General features: G+C 35.7%; 1 protein-coding gene across 3 annotated transcripts in view; it reads right to left on the bottom strand.

The window, feature by feature from the left end:
* Positions 1-14,768, bottom strand: part of LOC150091497 (uncharacterized) — a 321,972-nt gene extending 307,204 nt beyond the window's left edge. For all 3 annotated transcript variants that reach the window (XM_090375972.1, XM_090375964.1, XM_090375955.1), the window contains exon 1: positions 14,532-14,768. The gene's annotated coding sequence lies outside the window, so the exon portion shown is untranslated. The remainder of the gene's footprint in view (positions 1-14,531) is intronic.
* Between the last annotated feature and the right edge of the window lie 8,621 nt (positions 14,769-23,389).

Genomic DNA, 23,389 nt, shown 5'->3' on the forward strand with positions numbered 1-23,389 from the left:
ATCCAAGAATCAACAAATTACAGAGTTACTAGTACATGTCCATATCCAGCTATATGCAAGCAGTCAGATTCTGAGAGCTAATGTGTGTGTGTGTAATTCAGTGAGAGAATGAGCTAACAGTGTGACCTAAGTGATTTTGAGTATGGTTTCACCAGAAATACATGTGAAAATAGCATGGATGATGCCATCTTGCTGTTGTGTTCATGCATAACAGTCTCAAGAGTGTACCATGAATGGTCTAACAACCAGAAAACATCCTGCCAATAGCAGTCCTGTGGCCAAAATATTGACATGAGAAGTCAATGGAGGGTGAACAGAATTGTGCAGTCTAACTCATGGGTCAAAATAAGTCAAATGACAGCACAGTACAATAGTGGTGTGCAAGAGTATACACCAGAATGCATAATGCATTGGACCCTGTCACAGATTAAGTATAGCAGCAGATGACCTCACTGTGTTCCATTCTTGTAAGCTAAAAAGAAGCTGTGGAAGTTTTTTTTTTTTAATTAGCCATATGGTGCAAGGAAGCCTGAGGCTTATGCTGCACTAGACAAAAAAAAAAAAAAAAAAAATTTCTGAATTACCCCGAGAGAGAGAGAGTGTGTCAGAAGTAGAAGGGAATCACCAAGAAAGAGAAGAATGATGATATCCAGCTCAGGACCCTAAGGTGTGTGCCAAGCCCATGCTCACCATATGTGAGCCCTGAATTAGCACAGGAAAGGTCACTTGGTTTGCAATGGCAGATGGCTATATGATGCCAGTAAGCCACGGCACTGCCACAGTAACACTGACTAATTAAAAATAAATACTTTTTTTATATTTATTACTGATTTATATTAATTTTGCTTACTTATTTATTTGTGTTCATTTTATATTTATAACAAATACTATAAACAAATATTACTTAACATAGTTGTATTAATAGTCATTTAATACAGCTGTGAGGTGAGTGCTGAAAATTAAGCTAAGCTATACATACGATCTAAAATAATTTATTAAAATAAGCTAAAAATAAAATCTTTTCTGTTGCTGTCATACAATGATAAACTTGAAATTAAATTGTTAGGCAGTCCACTACCTCATTTATTGTGGCAAGCAACATTCTAAAGGAAGAAAGAAATATATATATATATATATACAGCAGAGTGCTGAAAATCCGAATGGCAATAATTCAAAGGAACCAGCATTTATCTATTTATTTTTTTATGCTGGTGCCATAAAATAATTGCAGTAAATTATTACTGCAATTATTTTGCAGTATCCTGCAGTTAATTCTGATTCTATTAAACAGCAATTGTAATTAGCAAAAATCAGAAGAATATTATCCACAGGCTCTAAAAATGAAGATATAAAAGCACAAATTTATACTTTTATTTTACCTTACTAATTAACAAAATTAAATGATACACGAAAATTGGAAGAATCCATAGGTTAGCAAAATAAAAATAAATTCACACTTATTTACATAGCATAGCATAATATACATTCAGTACTAACTAAACAAACCACTTTGTAATCTGATATTTCTGTTCGCTGACATTTTTTTTTTTTTTTGGTTGTAAAATCTAAAACAGTCAAAAAAGATGAACGTCAATCAATAACAAAGAACACAGCACACAGTGTTCTTTGCAACTAACACAATACGTGCACGTGAGATGCGGAGTAAAATGTTTAACAAGTTTAGATATAGGAATAAAGAGATTCTGAACATTTACAAAGTTTTATTTTACCATACTGAAGTTATGGTCTTCTTCTTTTAAAAGGAAGCAGAAATTTTTAACAATTAAATCGAAGACAGATTTTAAACAGACTTTCAAAGGGAGAAAGCGGGTCTTTGTTAGCAAGATTTTATGAGGTTGGAAAGTCAACCATAACAGAAATTAAAAACAACAAGGAAAAAATTTTAAACTGCGTATCGAAACTTGATTCAGATGATGGTGCAAAAGAAACACTATGAGGATAGCTAATGACCCATCCCTCGAAGATGCTGTTTGTTGTTGTAGTTGGGTTCCGGGAGCATCAGCAACTGAGCCATATTGCTCAGTGTATATGTCTGTAAATTGAATGTTCTGTGCTTGACCTTCTGTTTTCTGGAGAAAAAACCATGCTACCCTCACCTGAGACTGACTAACTCAGCCAAGTTATGAAAAAGGCCCATAAAAATTCCTTCCATCATTGACAGGACTCAAACTCAGATCTTCTACACCCAGGGTGGAGAGGACGGTGATTCTACCAACTGTGCTGCCCATGAGGGGCTAGGTACGAGCAACAAGCTGAATGCTGTCCAACTCAACTACTCTTGCTGAAAAGAGTGAGAGATCTGGTAGCAAAGAAACAAAGTTCGAAAATGGTGCAGCAAAAAATAAGTAATTATTTTCGTTAAAGGCCTACACATATATGTTATTGTGGCTGAAAGTTCCATTTGTTTTGTTACCTAGGAATAAAAATACATATGTATAACTTAGTGTTTTTATTTCTAAATTTACTAAACCTTTTTTTTTTTAGTCTCCAGAACTATATTTTTGATAAGTTTGAAAATCCGAACAAATCAGAAGTCTGAACTATCCGTGGTCCCAATTAGTTTGAATTAGTGACACTCTACTCTGTGTGTGTGTGTGTGTGTGTGTGTGTGTGTGTGTGTGTGTGTGTGTGTGTGTGTGTGTGTGTGTGTATTTTTATTTTTTTATTTTTTTTATTTTAGCACTACCAGTTGAAATCACCAGTAGCTACTAACTACTGATTTGATAAATCATGGTTCCAGTTATAACAGTTAATAGTTCCAGGCTAATGGCAGAGCTAGGTAGTGATGGGCATAATATCAAATCATAATTGAACTAATCAATTATATGCAAATAGTTGATTAAGAAATAGATAAAAAAAAAAACTGAAGTAAAAAAAAAAAAAAAAAAAAAACAGTGGCAAGATTCAATCTGATGTCATCAAAACTAAACATAAAGTGCTGTTTGCCACTTTGGCAATAGTTTTGTTTATATATACTGTCTATATATAAAAACTTAGTAGTGACAGCACTTGATATTTAGTTTTGATAACATCAGATCAAATCCTGACACTGTTGTTTTTTTTTTTTTTTTTCTCTTCTTCAGTTTTTATTGATGTTTATTTCATAATTGGCTAATCTGCATATAATTGATTATTTTCATTATTGAAATAATCAATTATTAATCACTTGATTATACTCGTCACTAGACCAGGGTATAATGACAACAGCATGAATTAATGGTACCATTCTTCCAGATACCAACACTCTAGGCTGGCAATGAAAATGTGATAGTTTTTATAGCACAAACACCGGTTCCCTGACATTGTGTATTGACAACTGCTATAGTGTTCAAGTAGGCATGACCTTGTCTACTTGAACACTATTGCTAATCAAGATCCTTTCATATTTACAGTTTATCCATCTGGTAACAGGTGCAATATGGCCAAAGTTGCTTTTGCGCCAAAAAAAATCCAACAACAACCAACCATCTGGTAACAGCTGCTTTCAGCATGATAATGAGCCATATCAAGGCATGGATCATTTTAAATTAGATCCAGGAGTTTAAAGATGACTTTACCATCTTTTCAGTTCAGTTAGCATACCTCAACCTGACTGAGCATCTGTGACATCAGGTGGAATGAGATATCTGCAGCAACTGTGGGATGTGGTTAAAGCATTCCATAGGGATACCGGTTTATCCACAGGCATGAGGTTGTCCTGAGGGATAAGGTGATAATTTGTATTAGGTTAGTATACCTAATAAACTAACCACTCAATGTAGGTTCCTTTATTACATATTGAATCTGTGGAATGTTGTTCTCAGAAGAACCTTCTCCAAAGAAGTGACAAGTGATAAACCCACTACACTGTCATGGAGACCCTCCGTTGCAGAAAGTCCAAAAGGAGAAATGCACTTAGAACAAAGTTGCAAAAATGAATACTTCGTACACATTTCTTGAAGTGTGTATTTTGCTTTCTCTACATAGCACAATAAATTGTGACAACACGGCCAATGAGATACTCCACGTTTTAGAACAAACAAGCAAAACTGAATGCTTTGATTAAAATCAAGTCAATTATAACATTTTGACTGACAGCTACTGTCAGTATGGACCAGTGTGATTCTCTTTACCAATAAGAAGAGTTTTCCTTCAACAAGAAACGCTTTTTCTTTAGAATTAAAGGCACATTTAGTGAACTTTTGTCATGTTGTACAAGGCTAGGTCATTACTGACAAAAAAAAAAAAAAAAAAACAGAAGTCCACACTAACAAATTATTAGTTTGTTTGGTCTTTTTTTTTTTTTTTTTTGTGACAATGCAACAATAAGATTATAATAACTAAAGAAGCAGAGGAGAAAATACTCACAAAATATAAGATTTGTAGACACTAGAATATTAAATAAATTCTAAAAATTTTACATAAATGAAGTTCTTCAGTTCATTTACATTATTATTATTATTACTATTCCTTTATAACAAAAGAACTATACACAATTAGGGCATGCAGATAAAACTTTCAAGGGAAAAAAATTTTAATATACTGGTGATTGCAAAACACTACTTTTAATTACTCAAGCTCTAAATTCCTAGCTTTTTGTGGTCATCCTAAAGTATAATAGCAAATTTATATAATCAAAGAAATGGCCCATACCTGAATATGTCACCTCGAGTTTTCTACAGAAGTTTTTGTGATATTCAATGATTTCACTTTTGGTTGACACAGAAGACAAATATAAGTAATATTTGTGCATTTATGCATTATTATTTTCCACTTTCCAAAAGAAATTAAAAAAGTTCTCATATCCATTACATGATAATAATTTTTTGACTCTATAACTCACTTGAACAAAAAAAAAAAATTTGCAAATAGACAAACAGTAAGCTAAAATGTGTTGGTAACAGGTTGCATAATGACAACAGCATGAATTAATTTATAATTCATGCTGCTAATTTAAAATTAATTTATAATCTAGCCTTGCCACATTACAGCACCATGCACTGTGTGACACAATACCAATGTAAATTACCATACTGTGAGGTATGGTAATTTGATATGGCTTTTAAAAGGGCAAGGAAGCTATTTGAAAATCTTGTGGTGGAAGGATGCTATGTGTGGTTAAGCCTCTCCTTGAACACCCTTGTAATGTTAAGGATATTAATTAACTGTATAGTCTGGGTGAAATGAAATTAATGTTTTCCCTGAAATTTTTCCAAAAGATAATCAGTAAAGGATATTAAATGCTCACAAACACATTGCCCATATTTAATGTACATGAGGGAAAGGAACTTAGTTATAAAATAATTCCTTTATAAAAATGTGAATCCATTATGGCTTAGAGTTCATTTGAAAAGAACTAGTTCCTTTCAAGCTGTGATAATAATGCATATTGTATTTTATCAAGAATCCACAGAATGGCAATGACTTTTAGAAGCATAGCACTGAATTTCAAGAGCAAAACAATTCAGTACAGTATGCTGAATTTTTTTTTTTTTTATTTAATTTTCTAACATATTAATTCTGGCAATTCAATTATTTTACTTATACATCCCAAATATTTTATATTTTTAATGTGACTGAATTGAGTTGTAGCAGCTTCAATACTTTCCAAAAGAAAGACAGAAAGGAGCAAAAGAAACCTCATTTATTACACTGAGACAGGCCACACGAAGGGAAAAACTACAGAGGCACATGAATTCAGCATAATGTGCTGAAGTCAAATATGTAACAGGGTAGGAGAACCCCTTGCCTTTAAAGTTGGTGGCTGCTCCTAACCCTCTGATTTTAAAGTAAGGGATACTCTTAACTCTTTGTTATGTGTAAATTCAGCAAGTTGGTATCCATTCTAGTTTTTCACTGACCATGGCCTGTTTTGGTATAGTAAATGGCAATTTCTTTTGCTCTTTTCTTTCTCTCACAGAATATCAAAGTTGTTGCTACTCAATTTAGATACAACTATACTGAAAATATAAAACATTTGGGGAATATAAGTAAAATAATTAGCCAACTATCAGAAAATAAAAAAATTTGATCAGCATACTTCACTGTTGTTTAGCTGTCAAAATATTCTGTGCCTCTATAAACCATTGCTATTCTGTGGCTTCTTGACGAAATACAGATTTGCAGTGATTTTTATGCATCATTATTATTACTATGTTACTAGGATTATTATTACTAAAATTTGTAGAAATTTATGTCCTAATGTAACTTGACCTTTATTAGATAAAAAAAATAAATTTTATTTTTTATTTACATTTTTGACATTTAGTTGTTGTTTATTAACACCGTATACATCAGTTCATTAACATTTTCACTACTGACTTTTCCAACAACCTTTTTGACCCAGGATTGAAAATCGTAAGAGTGAGTCAATCTGGATTGAAATCAGCAGAGATATTTGTGGGCTTTCTTTTCACTATGACTGAATTAATCAGCCTCCAATGAAGGTCGCTTGACAAAAATATCCAGATTTTCTACAGTCAAACTGGAAGAAAATGTTCTAGTGTTGTTTACTCTATTCTGTCATTTTGCATTCAGTTCTCTGATACATCACAATACTATAACATCTTTTATAAAGATTATAGCATTTTCAAAAGAGAACATTTTCAATTATTTTTGTTTTCAAGGGCCCACTCTTTAATTTATGACATGCAGTTCTGATTCATCCTATATACATTAAATATATTATATTTAATTTTATTCTATTTATTCATATGGCAGGATAAAATGCTAGAATTTTCTTAAGTTGATAAAAATTGTTGAATGTTTAAAACCTTTTGTAAATAAAAACATTATTTCAAGAAATTTCAAAACTATATTTATAAAAAATATGACAGGAAATCAAATAATGCAACCATTCAGCAAAAATACATAGAATTTAAAGAATATTCTCGTACAAATAATTTAGTGCAAAAAATATAAACTTCATATTTTTTATTCCATTTTCAAATGCGATGGTCTAATACAGCAACTCCCAGCCTCCAATCTGCATCGTACTGGTACATGATAGAAATAAAAAACCAAAACAAAATACTCTATTACAAAAAATAAAATAAGAAAAGCACATTTGGTATAAGATGTTTTTTTAGATGCATCAGCAACTCAGATCATAATTACGCCACAACTCAGGGAATTCTACTCCTTTTGTGGTATAAGAAAAGCACATTTTTGGAGTGATACTATCCATGTTATAAAGTTTTGGGAACCTCTGGTTTAATGGATACAGCTAGATGCCAAGCAAGAAATAAATTTTATTTTTATCAAATTTCAAAGTTGCTTGAAATGTAAAGAATATTACAGGATGACTTATGAAGAATTTACCAAATGCAGTACTGTACTAAATACTCATTCTACATTGGTTTAAAGAACTTTACATAAGATAAAAATGAAGTTACAAAATTATATGCAGGATGTCTCAAAAATATTGGTACAAACGTTTAGGAGAGGTAGGTAACATCTAAAGGAATGTGAATCGCATAGGAATCCATAACCGGAAACGTCACCGTAAGTCGGTACACGTCACTGTTCATCAGTTCACGAGAGGGAAAATTTCTGGTTTACTCATTCAAGCAGTAATCGCCGCACGAATAGCATGCATCGATATACGAACTGTGAGCTGGCAGACATGCACCTAGTGTATGGATTAGCAGAGGGCCCATACGGTGTGCGCCCCCATGCGGCACAACATCGCTTTGCAATAAATGTGTGGGCAGGTATGGTTGGTGACTGCGTAGTCGGCTCATACCTGTTACCATCCCACATGAACTCTGCTAAATATCAGATCATTCTTGAACAAGTTCTACCAGGGTTACTTGACGACATTCCAGCAAATGTGAGATGCAACATTTCGTTTCAACATGACGGGGCACCTGCCCATTATGGAAGGTGTGTTCGTGACCATTTGAACAGGCATGGTGGACCCGTTGCCTGGCCCCCACGCTCACCTGATTTATCGAGCCTTGATTTCTTTCTGTGGGGGGCCCTCAAATCTGTCATGTATGAATCGCCTGTGGAGACGGAAATGGATCTCGTGGTGAGACTTGTCTGCGCTGCTGCTACTGTCAAAGAAATTCCAGATGTGTTCGACCGTGTCCGCCAATCCATGCTGCGTTGGTGTCACGCATGCATCACGTCTCGTGGTGAAACCTTCGAGCATCTGTTGTAACATCATGAAATGCATCCATATCGTACTCCATTGTTAATATTATGTCAGATAAATGTTTGCCACTAATTACTGTCTTGTGTCATTTCTGCTTCTTGTGCCTCTGCTATTCCCGTGATGTTTCCGGTTATCGATTCCTAGCGATTCACATTCCTTTAGACGTTACCTACCTCCCCTAAACGTTTGTACCAATATTTTTGAGACACCCTGTAGATGAAAATGAAGTTGCAAAATGATAAAAATAAACTTACATATAAAGTTGTTTAAACATAATACAGGGTGAATGTTGATTCCAGTACTGCTTTTAGTACTGGAATCCACTACCACAAAGCATACGAGGCATGGCAATAAAGTTCCTGGACTGGTGCAATAAAAAGAACAGTGAAGGAGCTAAAAATTGGTTTTATTTTTATTCAAAGAAATCACTATGACTGAATGCATTTATTACAGCATTTAAAAGTTTTTGAAATGATTCAGCAACAGCATCCAAAGAGATAATGTTCAGTTTGGTGGTTACATTTTTCTTTATGTCCTCAACATCCTGAAATCTTTTTCCTTTGAGGGAGTTTTCACCTTGGGAAGGAGAATGATGTCCACTGGTGCTAGATCAGGTGAGTATGATGGATGGCTGATCTGTACAGTGCCATCTTTCATAAGAAATGCCTGCACAACAAGTGCAGAATGGGAAGTGGCGCTGTCATCTAACAAGAACCAGCTGCCTTTCTCTTAAAATTGCAGCCTCACCCAGGAAATGCACTTCAATAGTCTTTAAAGCACCTGTATGTAGACTACACTGTTTACTTTCTACCCCTTCAAGTACAAATATCTTTGAATCATCCTGTTTGTCAAACAACGTGATCAGCATTGTCTTGATTCTGGACTTCTGTAAACAAAACGTTTTGGGACTTGGTGATGCTTTTGAAGTCCACTGCATTCTCTGATGCTTTGTCTCTGGGTCGTACTGAAACACCCAAACTCATCTTCAGTGGCAATACAGTCAAGGAAATTAGGATCATCTTGACAAGTCTGGATGAAGTCTTTTCATGGTAACGCTCTTCATTGCTTCTACTCATCTATGAGACTGTGTAGCACGTATTTTGCACAGACCTTCCTTTTCCCTAAATTTTTTTGCAGAATTTGACGAATCATCACCTTATTCATATCCAACTCATCAGCCATCATTCTGAGGATCAAAAGATGATCTCCTGCCACAATTTCCTGAACTTTTGCAACTCTGTCTTCATTTCAAGAAGTTCATAGATGCCCTCTTCTTGAGTCATCATAAATATCCTCACATCCCTCTTTGAACTGCTTATACCATTCAGACACACTGGTACTGCTTCATGTTTCATCACCATACACTGTTTTTAACATTTCATATATTTCTGTTGCAGATTTTCCTAGTTAAAAGCAAAATTTGATATTCATCCATTGCTCCATTGCAAAATCATGGCATGTAATGTTAACACTACTAACAAATTTAAATTATAATATATCTAAATTACCACTCTTATACCACGAGTTTTAATATATTTTATTTAGGTGTTACCAAAAATAATATACATTGAGTAATGTTTCAGGTATCTTGCCGATACCCATCATCATTAGTTTAGGTGTTACCAAAACTAATGATGATGTATAAGAGTGGTAATTTAGATATATTACAATTTAAATGGATAGAAACCACGTAACGTCCTTCCCCAACCATATTAGAACTAGGTATGGACCAACTACTGTCCATCTTATCCGCGAATTAGAAAATATTAGCGTAAAGATGATGATGGGTATCGGCAAGATACCCGAAACGTTACTCAATGTATATTAGTTTAGGTAACACCTAAATAAAATATATTAAAACGCCATGTGGTATAAGAGTGGTAATTTAGATATATTATAATTTAAATGGATAGAAACCACATAACGTCCTTCCCTAACCATATTAGCTACTGAAAAAACTAGTTGTTACTTGCAACCTGTCAGCCTACTGAAAAATTTCTGTCCCACCATCTGTTGGAGGAAATTTTAACTACTATATACCATCTAACTCCAGGGGTTCACATTTGGTGAGTATGGGCTTGGTACACCCAGGGTCCTGAGCCGGATATGATCATTCTTCTTCTGCCTTGGTGATTCCCTTCTACTTCTGACTCACTCACTCTCTCTCACTCTCTCTGGGTGACTCAGAATTTTTTTTTTTTTTTTTTTTTTTTGGCTGATGAAGCATAAGCTTTAGGCTTTCTTGCACCATATGGCCATTACTAATACTAATATCACTTGTTTATTTTCAAACTCATCAAACATGAACGCAACAGCATCAGTCCGGAAACTTTATTGCTATATTTTCAACCATTAAAAAATGGTTGAGAAATTTAAAAAAAGCCAAATATAGTGAAAAAAATTTATAAATTTATTTAAATTTTGAATTTTTTATAATTTTTCAAAACCTCTTGTAGCATATGACACATAATTGTTTAAAATCTCTCGGATCAAGTAATGACCCTGATACTGATTTAGAGTATGAGTTTTAATTTGTTGCTCCTTTCTTTCCTTTCACTGTTTGCATAACATTATGCATTATATAGGGTTAACCATTTATTTTGAAACCTATAGGAAACAGTGTGTAGTGAAATAACTATGGCAAGAGAATCATAATGTTGTTGCTGTTATTTTGGTGCAAGGATTTGGCTATATACTATGTACTTTTTAGTTAAATTTTTAACTTTAAATGTTGCGTTATACTTGGTAATAGAAGTTTATCAGTTTTAAGAATATAAAAAATTCCTCAGGATTTGCATTACATGATTTTTACTTTTCATCAGTGTTTTGATATATAACATTGATTTTTTTTTTTTTTTATCATGGCACAGTGTTTATGAAACAGTGGTATATATGTAAGTTGAAAACATGTACACAACTGTTTTTTTTTTTTTCATGCTGTTAAAAAAAATTAAAATTTTTAAAAATATTTTAGTAAATTAAAGTAATCATATCCTGAGTATCATAAACATGATAAATGTAGTAGTAACATAATAATAATAATGCTGTCATTAAATGAAATTTATCAATGCTGTTCATTGATGCCATGCAAAAGACACCGATTACTGAATTGGCAAGGAATGAATGCAGCATGTTGGACAGACAACTTGTGTGATCGAGACCTGCTAATTAGTGGGTCTCGATCACACAAGTTGTCTATCCAACATGTCTAGTAAAGTTTCGAGACAAGAGGATTCCCATAATGTTTTTTATACAATGGGAATGAATGTGGATGAATGATATTAAATATTAAAAAAAAATCTGGGGGGAGTGTGTGAATGGCTATAAATGGCTAGATGAGTGGTAAAGAGCAACCCCCTCCCCATTTCCAAAGCTTCAAGTTAAATATGAAATATGTACTGGAAATGATTCCTATGAAGTAAAGAAACTATATCATAAACAATTCCTAAAATTTAGTCTGTCATCCATTTAGATATATAACCAAAAATCATCTTGGGTTATATAGAGGTTTATTCATTCTTGAGACCTTAAAAAAGTGATATAAGCAAGAAAGAGTGTTAAACAGGGGCACTATAGACATTAAAAAATGCATGACATTTCATAGGATTGTATATGTGTCAAAATAAAAAACATTAAAAGCAGGAGGGGACCATAGGTAGGAGTGATAAAGCAGGAGTTTATCTTTAAATTTTTCCTGTGTCAATGTTTTGGGACTGGTTACAAGCACAAGCTTAATGTTATAAATACTCCAAGCAGCCTAACTGAATATCTGACATTTCATCTTTATACCAGCATATATTATCTTTCAAATATTTTCTATTAATGTGCAAACAGTGACTGAAAAAAAAAGGGGGGGTCCACTTTATAAAAATCCAATAAAAAAAAAAGAAAGTAAACTGTAGCCATTATCAATCCACTGCAGGATGAAAGTCTCCTCAACAATTCACATTGAGGGAAATTGACCATAATCTGTCAAATTGGTCCAGTGCATGTTGGCCGATTGACCATATTTAGCAGTCAGGGACTTACACCTCCATCTACTCAAAGAGTGTGTGCTAAATTACATGTTATTTAATCCATGTACTGATCCTTATTAATGGCAATTTTTTTATTTATTAGGTTGTACATAAGTACTATGAAACAGAACCAGATTTTAAAACATAAAAAACAGGAAATACACACACACACACACTCGAGACTGCATTAGTGCACATGCAAATCACAAACACGAAACCACCACAAAATTATTATAAACATACAAGAGTATCATAGATCACTCTATGCTTATGCAGAGCAGTGCTCTGTAATATTTCATATTACACTGAAATATTCAATATTACATATAAAATATTCAATTTGTTAACGAAAATCATTTAGAATAGAATCTTTAATTGCAGCATGATATACATACAATTAGTCCCATCACGGCATGGTGGTGCCAGAGGTTTACAAAACATTTACAAAAGAGATACAAATGAGAAAAACATATAAGTTACATCAGATTATTAAGCAGGAATCAAGCAATTTGATAATCAGTGTCAGATTTAACATAAACTAGATACACAGCTGTTCAGGGCCTAAGATTTTGAGAGGGGTGGACTAAAATTACTATATCTTATTAGGTAAAATGAATAGAGCTAACACTCGAGACTTGGCTAAGCTAAGACTCTAGACTAATACTATCTGCTTGCAGTATATTTTAAAGTTAATTAATTAATAAAAATAACTACAAATATATTTTATGCAAGTAGTTGCGTATAATATGTATTTTTATATTACAAAAAAAAAAAAAAACAACCCTGCTTAGGGCCCCCAAATGTACTTTTGATAACATATGTTTCAGTTCATATGGCTAAGACTATTGAAGAAACATGGGTCTATCCCCTCCCTGTAGCCCAGATCTAACTATTTCAGAATGTTTTCAGTATGCCCCTACATATCATATATCAAATATGAAAGAATAAAAGAATACCAGTTTTCTTCTGATACTGAGATAATGTTTTGTTAAGCTATCACTAATATTGCCAATTAAGAGGATTTGTTGAAGTATATATTAAAAATATATATATTAAAAAGGTGAATGCATTTCTCTCAGGAAATTATACTGAAAAGGAAATAAATATCACAATACAGTTTTTTATACAGCCCGTAGCATACTTTAATATAAGCATACTTTATTCTATTATCAGTAAACTTAGTATATAAATGTATGTTCAATTTAACAAATACAGTTTTACTTGTTTTGTACTGTTAACTTTTTTAATGCAATACTTCCAGTATCGCATTAAATCGCATTATTATTATTGAATCCACACCTTCCTTACCAAAGAGAATTTATAAATCTTCTGGAAATGAGGAGAAACTACTACAGACACATCTGGATATATCAATAATAACTGCTCGCTCAAAAAGGACACTTATTTGCATTCTTCTTGGCTTAAACCTTTCAAAAGCTACATCAACGTAAAAATTTCTGAGAGCCAATTGTTGAAGGAAATTCACAATACATGAAAACAATTTCACTTTAAAAAAATTATTTAATGAATTGTTTTTATTTGAATTTGGTTCATGAATATTTCATGAAAATTAGAAATGTGGTCAGTTAAGTGATGTGGTTACATGAATATCTTCAAAATATTCTCCAAAATGAGAATATCATAAAAAATAAATTGTTTTCCCAGGAATTGTCCGTCATTAGTCATATATAATTTTTATATGGAAAAGTACTGGAAATATAATGTAACGTAAATATTTCTTGTTGATGATGTTTGTTTATGTTTCCTGTACTCTGTAATGTTTACTTTTCTGACCACATGGGTATTAAAGGTCTGTTTTCTAAATGCATACGCCTTCCAGCATGTTTTTGTTGGTGAGTTGAACATTTAACTTTTGTACTATGTCGTTCTTTCCAACAACAGTAAACCTGTATTAATGTTAGTATTACATTCTTAGAGAAATTACGGGGTTTCGCAGCTGTTCATTGCAGCAGTCGCTAATAAATAAATCTCTTATACCTATCAAACATATTCAAAGAAATTACAAAATATGTATACAATGCCAGTTTATAAAATTATTTGGTTCTAAAATATAATCATCTTGAAACTAATTACAAACTTTAATTTAAGAATAAAAAAATAATATCTAGTAAACTAAATACGATTAAAGTTGAGATGAGTCAATTTTCAATCTTGGAAATCAATTCTTTTTTCCCAATATCAGCTGTTAACGGTACTTGTCCTCACACAAGAGGAACATTTTATGCGACTTTTATATAGTGATAAAATCCACTGCTATTGCAACATCTTTTCCTTTGTTCGTATGTTTTAATTTAAAAACTCATATAAAAAAAATCATAACTACGATCTTTACTCACCCTGAAGGAAGTAAATACTGATTTCATCAACTGAGGAGTTGTGAGAAAAGGCAACTGCTTTCAGTCCGTAAAAGAAATGATGCAGTACCTAATACTATAAGACGCCTTTACTTCCAAATTACTTTTATCACTGTAATAATGTGAAGCATGTCCTCACTATCAGATACATTTACATGAGAAATAAACTTCGACGACGATTAAATGTGGTAATACAACTTAACAAAACAGCTGACAACAACAACTGAAAGGCCAAACAGTAACTGAAACAAGATACATGTGCACTTTCTCCAGTTTGAGGAAAGAAAACATGAAAGCTACCGCCACCTACCTATGAAATCAAATACTAAAAACTCGCTGCACGAACTACACGGTTTTTCACTTGGAGTTCTACGGAAACACAATTTTCCCAAAGGGACATCACCAGTTCCTAAAATATTTGTTGAATCGTCCACATGATTTTATATTTACTTATTAAAATTAACAATAATAAAAATAAAGAACGTTCTCCGCAATAGCAGCAACAGCAATGACTGAATACAGTATTTATAAATAGCGGTTTTATTCAATTGGTATAATTATGTACGTATGTACGCTGGGCACCTAAGCGTACAAGAATGCACCGCCCATCTTGCAAAAAAGTTTACCCATAAAAAGCTTTTGCATGCCCGTGTCTTCAAAAATCACTATATGCTGTGCAGTAGGACGTGGTGCAATGTCATGTTGAAACAGAAGGGGATCCTCCCTTAAACTGCTGCTACAGTTTAGCAAGAGAAATTGTCTGGAATGGCAATGTGCTACCTGACATTCATTGTTCCAGGAAGGACAACAAAAGATCGAAATCCAAAGCACGATAAAGAACTATGGGCGGTAACAGTATCTCTGTGAAACTTCAGTTTGGAACGACACACTCTGCTTGGTAACGTTCCCTGGGTATATTCAAACCCAATCACAGCCACAAGATCGGAAAACCGTGATTTGTCACTTCGCAACAGAGCTTTTCGACGTACTGAGAACAAATTACGATACGCTGTGCACCACGCAACCGATGCTTTGTATTGTTCGCTGTCATCTTTGGTTTGAATCCTGCAACTCATCCACAAAATCTGACGATTATGCAACTAACAATATGTCAATTTGCACTAATATCAGTTCCTGTGGCCTCCTTGAATTCCTGGTTGAGAATATTTGATGAGGTCTGGCGGGATCAACGTACCACTCTTCCGAGTCACATCATTTAACCTCATCGTGCTATTGTAGTATCAGACGTTTCCATTTGATGATGACGTCAGTCGGCGTTTATCTAGAGTGTTGCAGTTTTATTGCAATGGTACAAACAAGTAGATTGCTAATATGAAATCGTATGATGATTCGCCGTATCATGTACCTAGTGTCGTGTCTGCTGCGCGGGAAGCACACTCGTATCGTTACCGTTCTCCCCACACCGGGTGGAAAAGGCCCGGATTCGAATCCCGTCGATGATGCGAGGAACTTTAATGGGCTTTTTTCACTCCGTGGCTGAGTTAGTTGGTTTCAGGCGTAGATAGCAAGGTTTTTTCCTCAGAAATTGGGGTTTTTCGTCCAGAAAACAGGCAAATTGACCAGAAAACACACGCAATTTACAGACAAATAAATATATGGGCAGATGTAAGAAATTATGGTTGGCCCTAATATAATAATTTGCATTTGTACCGGTCTCACTGATTTTCTTACTTTTAGCATGAGCACAATTATTTTCATATTTGTTTCTGACACCTGGATGGTGAGTATGGTTCATTGTTTCCATATTCCACAAGGTAGCTGGATACTTTTGGCAGTTATTCTATGTTGTGGAGTTTTTGGTGCATCAGCAACTTAGGCCATATTGCGCCGTATATAATATGTCCGTAAATTGCGCGTGTTCTGTGGCCGATTTGCTGAACGAAAAAAACCAAAATTTCCGGAAGAAAAACCATGATGCCCTTGCCTGAGACCGACTAACTGAGCCATGTTGTGAAAAAGGCCCATTAAAATTCTTCACATTATCGATGGGACTCAAACTCAGCTTTTCCACCCGGTGTGGTGCAGGACATTGTACTGATTATACTCATTGTGCTTCCCAAATGTACATCGAGTGCAGGCTTTGACAGAGCTGGCAATTGGGAACGTGGATATATGCTCCGCCCCCTAGTTCTAGTGCGATTGTGACTGTTAATACGGATTCCATTGGGAATTGTGTCTATCTTCCTAGAAGTAGCCACCTAATTCTGAAAAGCCACTTATACTAGTAGTGGTAAATTATACAAGAAAGCAAGCTTATAAAGCATCCCACACACACACACACACTGGTTGAAGCCACCTTCCACACATCTATCCTGAAACCATCCTTCCTCAACCTAAATTTGTATTCCTTCATGTGCGTATTATCGCACATGAAGGAATTGAGTAATGTGAATGCCATTCACATTAATCAATCCCTTCTCAATAGCTTATTCAATCCCTTCAAGACCTTATATAGCTCAATCAGACACCCCGCAGTTGCCTAGTCTCCAGACGCTGTAATTTGCAGAATTGAAGCCTTTCTACGTAAGCTCACCCTTTCGTTCCATTCATCAATCCGGTTGCCCTTCTCTGCACCCGTTTCAGCAGATCTACTTCCTAAAGTGGGGCCTCTAGACCTGTGAACAATACTCTAGATATGACCTAACCATGGCCTTCTACAAAGGGATAAACACCTCCTTATCCCTACTAGCAAAGTTTGTGTATATCATTGATAAAACCTCATGAGCTGTCTTGCAGAAGATCTGCACTGCTCAGAAAATTTCATATCTGACTGCACAATTACTCCCCAGGTCTTTTCCATTTTCTATTGTCCTGAGTATAGTTCCACACAGTTGATTGATAAGTTACTCTGAGATTACCTCTCCTGAAAGACAGCTCATGAGGTTTTATGAATGATATACACAAACTTTGCTAGTAGGAACAAGGAAGTGATTGTCCTTTTGTAGAAGGCCATGGTCAGGCCGTATCTAGAGTATTGTTCGCAGGTCTGGAGGCCTCACTTTAGGAAGGAAGTAGATATGCTGAAACGGGTGCAGAGAAGGGCAACCGGATTGATGAATGGAAAGAAAGGGTGCGAAAGGGAGATCTGCACTGCTCAGAAAATTTCATATCTGACTGCACAATTACTCCCCAGGTCTTTTCCATTTTCTACTGCCCTGAGTGTAGTTCCACACAATTGATTGATAAGTTACTCTGAGATTACTGCTACCCATATTGGCAATGTTAAAATTCAACTGCCATTCTCAGCCCATTAACCTAATTTTCCTAGATCTCGTTGCAGTAACTTACCCTGATTACTATCCTTAACCACCCTTCTAACCTTTTCGTCATCTGTAAACTTAGAGATTAAGCCTAATATACCTTCATTAATATCATTAATATATATTGAAAACAACAATGGGCCCAGCACTGAACCCTGGGGAACTCCACTAATAATAATAGTACACGAAAAGCAGTGCTCTTTGATAACCACAATTCACCATCCCTTTATCCATAGAAGTAATTTGCCCTTAATGCCACATTGCTCTAGTTTGTACAGCACTCTTTTATGTGCAACAGTATCAAAAGCCTTCACGAAATTCAAGTATATGATGTCAAAATTCTTTTGCGTACAGTTCCTTGGTCACTGCATCATAGTAACCTATCAGCATGTTTAAACAAGACCGCCCCTTAACAAATCCAAGCTGCGATTGCAGTATAATTGCATGCTTGTCCAAATGGTCTTTCATTTCTTCTTTAACAAGTGATTTCATTATTTTCCCTGGAACAGCCGTTAAGCTAACAGGTCTGTAATTTCCTTGCCTTTTGATCCCCCTTTACAAATTTGCACATCTCCAGTTCATAGGGACCTCCTCTGAATCCAAGGATGCTCTCATAATAATAAATAAATAAATATTCTGTTTATACTCCGTGACGACCACGTGGTCAAAAGAGTTCACATGACAGAGAGAATACAAGAAACGGCACCGTATTTAGCAGTCACGGGCTTCAACCTCGGTTACTCAAGGCACGTGTACTAATGCACTTGACCACTCGGCTACGGTGACCTTGGCTACGGTGGCTTTGTTGACGTCATTTGCTGCCGCCCTTAATATAATTGGATAGATTCTGTCGACATCAGGTGCCTTTTTTATGTTCAGCTTTAACAATTTCCCTCTACTTTCCTTTCAATTATCACAGTCACTTAGCTCCCCGTTGGAGTTTGATAAACTTCTGACATTCCTTCCCATAAAGAATGCATCGTGTGCGAATGTAGAGGCAAAATATCTATTCAATTTTTCAGAAACCTGAGCTGGGTTATCAACAGTTAACCAATTGACATGAAGTTGCCCGATGTGATTCAATCCCCTTCATTCTACTGTTAATATAAGCATAGAAGTCTGCTGTCTTTCTTTGCATTCTTTGCAAGAGACGTCTCATAATCTGCCTTAGCTTCCCTAACGTCCTTCTTGACTTGATTACAAACTAATTCATATCTCCATAGGCTTCTGTATCACCTGATAATTTATATGCAACGTATACACTTTTCTTCTCTGTCGCCTTTCTCAATAGTTCATCTGACATCCATTTAGGTCTAAGCCTCGAGGTAGATTTTCCGTTTTAGTGCACAAAAAGCCCAAGTTTCGGGGAGAAACAACCAAGCTACCCTCGACTGAGACTGACTAACTCAACTACGTTGTGAAAAAGGCCAATAAAAATTTCTCCCGTCATCGACGGAACTTGAACTCTGGTCTTTTCCATCCGATGTGGAGAGGATGATTAACGTACCAACTGTGCTACTTACGAGGGCCAGACAGTTGATGCACTAGCAGAATGTGCCCTGGGAGTGCTAATATTCCAAGAGCAAGTTGTCTAGAGGGGAACATCAAAGGCGGAGAAATGTTTTAAATAGTTGATACTCCTGAAACCTTACAAGGAATTCATCTCAGAGAAAGCTATCAAAGAAACACAGGAAGGCAAAAAAAAAAAAAAACTTGTCATATTCGGTGTACCGAGAACAACTTCTTCCACCTATGTCTTATTATTTTTATCAGTTGCGAATTTTCTCTTGTTGGTTTGTCTGTTTTTCTGGAGGAAAAATAATTGCTATTCTCACCTGAGACCGAATAACTGAGCCACGGAGTGAAAAAGCTTCTAATTGTTGGTCACATTATTGACGAGATTTGAACCCGGGTGCATTTCCCAACCAGGGGTCGGGAAAGGACGGCGATTTAACCACTGTGCTACCGCGAGTAATGGCACTAAAGTTGTGCCATTACTAAGGCACTAAAATTGTTTTGGGTATAGACGAGGTTATGTTCCTCTCCACGGACAAAAGAAAAAACTGTCATATTAGGGGATACCTGAGAATTACCTCATCTATCCATGTGTATTATGTCTGTAAATTGCATGTGTTCTCTTTCGATTTGTCTGTTTTGCTGAAAGAAAAACCCGTGGGGACCTGATTCTTCTCGCCTGAGACCAACTCAGCTATAAAATTCCTCACCTTGTGAAGTGCGATTTAATATATAAATAATGTGTCTGAAAAGTAATGAGACAAATGTTCTAAACAAAAAAATTAAATGTTTCACGCGTCCCTGAAACAATCAACCCCGTTTGAGCAAAATGTGTTAGGTTTAGAAAAATAGCAAAGCCAATAATAACACAACTCTGCATTTTGAAAAACATCCGCTGATGTTTTCTCAAAAAATGGTATTTCTGAGTCATTTTCTAATGCTTATTTCAACTCCAAAATCATGAAAAAAAAATTGATTTTTCATAAATGTTTATTAATTTTGACAGAATTTGGGCACTGAAATTATAACAAATGCTACTTTTACCAGACTTTTATATTTAAATACATGTTGTGAACACTGCTAAAAAGAGCAGTGTGGTAAAAAGTCCACGAAACACTCACCTTTCATTTTAAAAAAATGATCTACAATGGGTCAAATTTTCGTTTGATTTTCTTTCAAATCCTTCTAATTTACAGTCCCTGTTCAGCATCCAGCAATAGTAAGCCATCATGTTGACATTCCACCTCTCCTGGTACCTCATCTCCATGTGTTTAATGTCCTGGTGAAACCTCTCACCCTCTTCTTCACTAACATTTCTTAGATTTTCTGGAAAGTAGTCAACGTGGGATGTAAAAATGTACCTTGACCCTCACGTTGCAGCCCAACTTCTTGAAGTTTGCCAACATATTTTCAACTTATTCTTGTAGTCTGGATCCTTGCTGTTCCCTAAGAAATTCTCAACAACAAGGCTCCATGCTTGTTTTTATCTTTTATTCATAGTTCCCTCAAAATCTGGGTTCCTCATAAGTCTGCGAATTTGAGGTCCAACAAAAATACCTTGTTGGGTGATGAATGGCGATTTAGTGCAAAGGCAGTTGAAACAAGTACCTTCCTGTAGTAAAGCCTTCACAGTTTGTCCTCTGAGCACAAACGTCCGTAAAATTTGTTATATATGTTGGATACAGGCTATTCATTAGGTCGTAATAAAAAAAAAATATTACGAAAGTCAGGCAAAATAGTCCCAAAATAGAACTCTATGCAATTGTTACATCGCCCTTTTAATATTTGAAAGCATTTATTGAAATTCCTCCAAAGTCATCTCCTTTAGATGGTTGGTTGATTACATTCTCTTGGATGATTTGGATGGTATGAAATTCGTTTCCCTTTCATGTCTATTTTTAACTTGGAAAAGAAAGAAGCAATATGGAGCTAAATCTGTTGAAAGGGGGAGTGCGGAGTGATTGATCTCAGTAACCTCCTTTTTATGAAAGGAATCCTCGAATAATTAAAGCTGAATGACAGGTACGTTGCCGTGTAACAAAAATCAGGTCTTATTTTCATGAAAGACTACTTATTGAGATGCCTTCCCCATTGACTACGTGTGTCTGCTCTGGTATTTCCAAGCGCATTCAGGCATACGACATACGACGCCATGAATCTATTTCGGTTTGGATGGAGTTCAGGAATATTTAGTTAGATACGTTGCGATTTATGCGATTATAGCAGCTTTATTAATATAGACTTGTTTTAAAGTTAAAATATTACCTATAGTTTTTTGAAACCAGAACGTTTCAAAATCAGAATGCTAAATCTCGTCACCACTTTCTCATACCAGCTGCCAATAAACAATCATAGTTTTGTATTATTACATTGTACACTGAGAGGAAAGAATTTATGGGATACCTGGTTCCTGGGCAACGCAACGCTGTCACACCTCTCGCTACTGGACGAACCCACCGCTTGGCAGGTATATAGGTACACTGCATTCACGTAGATGATAATTCGTTGTCAGTATGGATAAACGTCGTGAGTTAATCGACTTTGAAAGAGGGATGATAGTGAGTGCCCAACACATGGGTCACTCTATCGCGGAGGTGGTACAGAAATTGCACTGTTCCCTTTCGACAGTATCAAGAGTGTATCGGGAATACGCTATTTCGGGAATAACATCCCATCGTGGACAGCGCAGTGGGCAGAGAAGTGGTGGATGAAAGTGGCCGTGGACGTATATCTTGCATTGTTTCAGCCAACCGGAGAGCGACAGTGGCACAAATCACCGCCGACTTCAACGAGGGAGGTGCCAGAAACGTTTCCACCAAGACCATCAAGGCAATCAGCCGCAATAGCTAATGGGAGCCGCCGACCCACAAGAGTCCCATTGCTAACACCACGACACAGGACTCTACGCGTCAACTGGGCGAAAGAACATCGGCACTGGATCTTGGATGATTGGAGACGGGTCTCCTGGTCCAATAAGTCCTGCTTCCAGTTATTTCGAGTGGACGGAAGGGTGCGCATCTGGAGAAAACCGCACGAAGCTATGCATCCGTCATGTCAACAAGGAACTGTTCGGGCAAGTGGACGGTCGGTAATGGTCTGGGGCGTGTTAAACTGGCACATGTTGAGACCTCTGGTACGTCTAGACGCATCTCTGATTGATCCAGATTATGTGTCCATCTTTGCAGACCATCTGCATTCCTTCATGGCCATCGTGCACCCATAGGGCAATAGACTCTTCCAGCAGGACAATGCACTTCCCCACAGAGCCGTGGTTACTAGAACATGGTTCGAAGGGCATTCCGCAGATTTTACCACTATGGAATGGCCTCCCCGTTCACAGGACATGAACTCTGTGGAGCATCTTTGGGATGCTGTGGAAAGGTCCGTTCGAGCTTTGGATTCTCCACACAGGAATGTGACAGAATTATGGACAGCGGTGCAGCAAACATGGATGGAAATACAATACCTGTGGAACGCTTTCGTGAACTAGTGAACTCAATGCCTCGTCGTGTGACTGCCCTTATCCGGGCGAAAGGTGGGCCTACCCGTTGCTAGGTAGGTATCCCATGATTTCTGTTCACTCAGTGTATTCATTTCAGATAGTTTTGGGATTGGCACTTTAACACCGTCATTCTATATACGATTTTAATATTTTTCTTCCTAAATTATTTTGTTTGAATTTTACTTGTTCTTGCCATCACTGAGGCCGAAGCTAAGGGATAAAAACTTTGAAAATTGTGTTTGGGATGTTTGATTCGAAGTATCACTTTTGGTATTATATTCTATCATTAGAAAATATTTATATAAACTGTAACAAATCAATGTGCCGGTTCCTTTTTAAAAGTATTTGTATTTTGGGTAATTTTAATATGAGTTTGCATATAGAAAATGTTATACAAAGACAGTTACATTTATACAACAGATATTTTGAAAATGAGTTATTTGGTTAGCTTATTCAATAAAAATAAAAAAAATTTTAAAAATCAGCTTAAATTTGAATAATTTCATTTAATATAATAGTTACATATCAGAGAATCAGTCTCT

Source organism: Mastigoproctus giganteus, chromosome 1 (assembly GCF_048544385.1).
Source record: "Mastigoproctus giganteus isolate SK-2022 chromosome 1, ASM4854438v1, whole genome shotgun sequence".
Taxonomy (NCBI): domain Eukaryota; kingdom Metazoa; phylum Arthropoda; class Arachnida; order Uropygi; family Thelyphonidae; genus Mastigoproctus; species Mastigoproctus giganteus.